The sequence below is a fragment of the Nicotiana sylvestris genome, chromosome 7 (genome assembly GCF_000393655.2).
Source record: "Nicotiana sylvestris chromosome 7, ASM39365v2, whole genome shotgun sequence".
Classification (NCBI taxonomy): Eukaryota; Viridiplantae; Streptophyta; class Magnoliopsida; order Solanales; family Solanaceae; genus Nicotiana; species Nicotiana sylvestris.
This window is the reverse complement of record NC_091063.1, coordinates 96,153,481-96,159,645: the sequence shown is the minus strand read 5'-3', so window position 1 is coordinate 96,159,645 and position 6,165 is coordinate 96,153,481.

Below are 6,165 nucleotides of genomic sequence, written 5' to 3'. Positions count from 1 at the left end.
TAAGCCTTAGGTTCATCGGTCCCTTTGAGATTCTGGATCGAGTGGGAGAGGTGGCTTACAGACTTGCATTGCCGCCGAGTTTATCTGTTGTGCATCTAGTGTTTCATGTGTCCATGCTTCAGAGGTATCACGGATCCATCCCACGTGTTAGACTTCAGCACTGTCTAGTTGGACAAGGACTTAACCTATGAGGAGGAGCCGGTAGCTATTCTAGACTGGCAGATTCGTCAGTTGAGATTGAAGAGTTTCCGTTCAGTTCGTGTGCGGTGGAGAGGTCAGCCTATTGAGGAAGTGACCTGGGAGTCTGAGTCTGATATGCGGAGCCGATATCCCTATCTTTTCTCCAACTCAGGTATTTTTCTATATCCGTTCGAGGACGAACGGTTGTTTTAGAGGTGGAGAATGTGATGACCCAAAAGGTCATCTCTTATTTTAGAAGTCAAATCTGCATCCCGAGGCCTTGAAAACCTCCTTTTATCTCTACTCAATTTGTGTGCGCAGTCCAGGCGTATATCCGGAAAGCCCTTATGTGAAAATTTGAGAAAAATGCTATGTTTTGCATTTAAAATGGAATTAAGTTGACTTCGGTCAATATTTTGGGTAAACAAATCCGGACCTGTGTTTCGACAGTCCCGTAGGGTCCGTAGTAAAATATGGGACTTGGACGTATGCTCAGAATCAAATTCCGAGGTCCCTAGTCCGAGAAAAGAATTTTTTAAAGAAAACTATTTGCTGGAAATATAAAGACTTTTGAAAATGAAATGATGTATGTTCTTGATGGTATCAGGCCTGTATTTTGGTTCTGGAGCCCGGTACAGGTTTAAAATAATATTTAAGTCGAATATGTGAAGTTTGATAAGAATCAGAGTTGATTTGATATAAATCGGACCCTAGGTTGAGAAAATGGAAAATTTGAACTATCTTGTGAATTTCATGAATTTGAGGTTAAATTCGTAATTGTTGATGTTATTTTGATGATTTGGTCGCACGAGCAAGTCCATTTGATGTTTTTAGACTTGCGTGCATGTTTGGTTTAGAGCCCCGAGGGCTCGGGTGAGTTTTCAATAGGCCACGGAGTGAGTTTGGACTTAGAAAAATTTTGATTTGCATAACATTTGAAATTTCAAGGTCAGGCTTTGCAATTGCGAGCCTGTCAGGTTTGGAAATCGCGAGGGGGCTGAGAGCAATTGCGATAAATGCCCTGGCCAGCCTTGTTCGCATTTGCGAGCTTTTTCTTCGCAAATATGAAGGTCACAGTAGTCGCAAAGGCGACGTAATTGTCGCAAATGCGAAGGGAGCTGAAATTTCTTGGGTTCGCAATTAGGAACCCTTGATCGCAATTGCAATAACTGCACCTGTTAAGTGAGATTTCAGACGAGATTTTTCATTACTTTTCACTTTTCCCAAACCTTAAACATCCTTAGCCGATTTTTTCAAAGGCTCAAACTTCTCCAAATCTTAGGTAAGTGATTTCTAACTTATCTTCTTCAATCTAATTCATCTTTTTACATAATTTTCACTTCAAAATCTAGGGGTTTTCATAGGAAATTGGGTATTTTTGGGTAGAAATTAGGACTTTCAAATTTTGGGGATTTGGACCTCAAATTGAGGTCGAATTTCAAAACCAATTGCATATTTGAGTTTGTGGGTGAATAGGTAATCGGGTTTTGGTTCGGACTTCGAGTTTTGACCAAGCGGGCTCGGGGCCAATTTTTGACTTTTTGGGGAAAACATTCGGAAATCTATATTCATGCATTAGAATTGGTTTATTTAGCATTTATTGATGTTATTAAGTAAATTATGACTAGATACAAGCGGATTGGAAGTGGAACCGAGAGGTAAAGAGGTAATTGAGGCTTAATCTTGTCCGTGGAATTGAGGTAAGTGTTTGGTCTAACCTTAGCCTGAGGTAATAGGAGTTGTAGTCTTATTTGCTACGTGTTAGTATTGAGTACGACATATAGGTGTGGTGATGAGTATCTATACATTGGTGTCAATCATGCCCATGAGTCTTATACCATGATTATTGTGACTCTATAATGTACTATTTGTTCCTAAATTGATGATTATCAATGTTGAACAAAACTTGTGGTAATTTTCTTGGTAATTGACCATTGTTGAGCATTGGCTCGAGTTGAGATTCCTCTTGTGAAGTAACTGTTGAAACGATATTGGTTATAGCTGAATCCCTTGCTAGGATATTATTGTATCTATTGTTGATTCCCTTGTCGGGACGTATTGTTTTAATTATTTGGGTGAGGAAGAGTGTAAGGCACGAAGGATGATGTCATGCATGATATCGTGAGAGAGCGTTAATGCACGAAGGGTGATGCCGTACCGATATTGTGAGTGTTAATGCATGAAGGGTGATACCATTCCATGAATTGAGAGTTAATGCATGAAGGGTAATGTCGTGCCGATATTTTTAGAGTTAATGCACGAAGGGTGATGTCGTGCCATGATTATGAGAGGTAATGCATGAAGGATGATGCCGTGCCATTTCTGCTGTTTCATATGGTGAGAACGAGAGTAAAAGCACGAAGGGTGATGCTTTGCACGTGTTACTGTTTCATTATTCTTGTTGATACAAATATGATGTTCATTATGCTTCTCTATTGGTTTATTGTTAGACCTTGATATTCCCCGCAGCATGTCCCCCTTCCCATCTTTACATGTTATTTCCCGTTTCTATTGTTCTATTTGTATATGATTTAATCGCAAAAGTTTATATGGTTGTCGTGTCCTAGCCTCGTCACTACTTCGCCGAGGTTAGGCTCGACACTTACCAGTACATAGGGTCGGTTGTACTGATGTTGTACTCTGCACTCTTTGTGCAGATTTTAGTTCCGAATTTGGTGAGAAGCTTGAGGTAGCTGCCTTCCATCCAGGGAGACCAAGGTAGATCTACTGGCATCCGCAGAGCCTGAAGTCCCCTTTTTTCCCGCTTTAGCTTATTGCTGTCTCTTTTGATTTCGAGAACAGTTGAACTCTTCTTTCTAAACTAGTATTTGTAGAAATTTGCAGATGTTCGTGAAATTGTGACAACAGATTCTTGGGTAGACATGTATTGGAGTATTTGAGTGTTTTATAACACTTCCGCACTTTATATCTACTTAGTTTTAGTTACTATTTACGTCTGTTTGGGTTGATTGCTAATGTGTTAAAATCATAGTAGTTGGCTTGTCTAGCTTTCACGAGTAGACGCCATCACGATCCCGACGGTGGGAAATCTAGGTCGTGACATGTTTGTTATGATGACTGTATTGAACTATAGTGCCAAACCGAGTAAAGAAGAAATGAAGAAAGCAATGGATGATGGCGAAACATTCTGCGAGAAAGTTTGCCAGTCTAGAGGGAAGGGGGTGGATGCAGAGCTGCTTTTGAAGCAAGTGAAGTCCAAAAGGTTTGACATAGCCGAGAGGTTTTAGATTTCATTGGTGTGTTTTGTCCATTCAATCTTGCTTGCAAGGGATAACATATCACGCATCGATAAGAAGTGGATTCGTATGGCTAATAATTTAGAAGTTTTCATGAAATATCTATGGGGCAAGGAGTGTTTTGAGATTATGATTGAGTACTCGAAGAAGGACATGTTGCTAATGTACAAATCATATGTGATCAAGAGGAAGAAAAATAAAATCTCTGGTAAAAAGTCCAAATCAGCTAGTTATGCCCTGTACGACTTTCCATGGGCATTCACGGTAAGTATTAAAAAAACCTTCTTAAAATTTCTTTACACTTGAGTACTATTATTTTATTTACTGCAGACAAAAATTAATACTTTTTGATTCATGAAAAAAGTATAGGCATGGGCGTACGAAGCAGTTTCACTATTTGGTCATAGTGCCGAGAAATCAAAGGTCATACCGATGTCGCTGCCAAGGATGTTGAGATGGCACAACAAGAAAGTGACATCTCACCCTGATTGGGATTCCTTTAAGAATAAAGTTGATGACCCTGGTGTGGTAAGATAGGGAGTGCAATAACACTCCACCAGTAGATTAGAATCAACCAAAGTAGGAGACTGTTAATTTTTTTGTATTGCTTGTCTATCGACTTCTATCTATGTTATTTTTCAGGAGGTGTACCCTTACCTTATTCCTACACTCCGTGAGATGGATATGGACTACATGAAGAATTTAGTACCATACGACGATGAGGTAGCGGATCCTATAATTGACCAGTTAGCGATTGATTTGGAATAGGTGACTGCCATTAAAAAGGTACATGATGAAGTGACCTTAGAGACTAATGATGAAGTTCACTTTGCTGATAATGACCCTTTGGGTGGGAGTATTTCTAGTTTACCACTTGTTGATGGTTTTTCTGATATTGGTAGAGGAGGATCATGCAGGATATGCAATGCTCAGCCAAGTGATACATATGTGTGCGAAGAGTTGAGGTTGTGAATGACAAATTGGATAAGGTGTTGAATATACTTGGGGAGATGCACAATTAGAATGAGAGACCTTATAAAGTAGTTGAGTCACCTTGGTACATGGTTACAAGATTGCAAAACAGATTGAGGAATGCTCCAATTTCTGCAAGCAAGATGAGGAAGCTAAAACAGATCAAGAAGAAGAAACCAAAGGTAAACATACTCAACAAGTTTCGAAGGAAGATAAGAAACTATTTAGTGAATGGTTTGACAAAAAGGAGAAGTTTCCCAAAAATGTCTTGACTGGCAGCTATGGTTGGAGGTTTTTGAGAAGCTGTGCATTGCTAACCCATCTGTTTTAATTTTTGTAAGCCCTTTAATCATGGCGTGTATTTCTTTTTTAAGTAGATCCATATTTAACGTGTAATATTTTATAATATTTAGCATATGAAAAAACTTTTGGCACTAATATGTGTACGAAACATAAAATGCCCACGCCTTTATGTTTGTAGTTAGTCATGTTGTTATGAATATTGCATTATGCAACAACATATGCACTGCATGGGATAAGATAAAGGAGGCTGCCGGCAATGAGGGAAATGATTTGGACCTTTGTCAGACAATTGATGCTTTTCAGGACTGGTGCCTTGCACCCCTGATGCTATATCCTCAAGGAAGTATGCCAAAACTTGGTGCTGTGGAGTGGTGCAAGGCTAAAGTGATGTATTGTGTGTGGTAAATTGATAACAAGTATTTTGTACCTGCTATTTTCACTTGACAGAGGATTTTATTCGAATTTACGATAACAATATCAATTTGTATGATGATGGTAAACTAGAAGAACTTGTACAACCTCTCGCACTCATAATGCCTAGGATTTATATAAAACTGGGCAGTTTATAGATTTAGGATAAGATTTGCTTACGAAAAAATGGTCCTAGGAGCGTATTATGGATGTGCCATACATTCAACAAAGGTAAATTAGATGTACCATCCATTATGTTTTACTCATTCCTCTAGTTTCTTTAATAACTAATTGTGTCTTTGATTATTGTAGTGAAAACAGTGGAGCCAATGCAGTTAAGGTCGTTGACTTCCTCCTAACCTATACACCACTGGTGCAACTTAATAACAAGAGAATGGAGTTGTTCAGGGAAAAGTTTACAATGGATATCTTCAGCGGAAGGATGGACCCCTTCTTAATTTTATTAGTGTAATTTATGTTTGTGTTGGTCATGGGACAAAATTATTTTGGGTGAACTTGTAGTAATTTGTGATATTTGTATCAACCTATATGTAATTAAACTACCTTTTGTCGATTAACTATTGATGCTATAATTTTTATTTCCTTAGCACTTCCTTTTTGTATTACAACAGGCATCTAGAGGCTGCATAATAGAAAATGTGTCTAGTACTAAACTAGCAACTTGATTTTGTAATAGACACTGAGTCCATCAATAAACTAGCTACTTGATTGCGTAATAGACTCGAAGTCTCTAATAATAACTTCATCAAATACAACATTGCATCAGGCAGCTGGAGGTTGTGTAATAGACACTGGGTCCATCTAAGCTAGTTACTTGATTGCGTAATATACTCAATGTTGCGTTTAATAATTTCAACAAATTTAACATTACATCAGCTAGCTAGAGATTGCGTAATAGACACTGGGTCTATCAATAAACTAGCTACTTGGTTGTGTAATAGACTCAAAGTTGCATTTAATAATTTCAACAAATTTAACATTACATCAGTACAATAATACATGATCCAAAATATTTGCAACA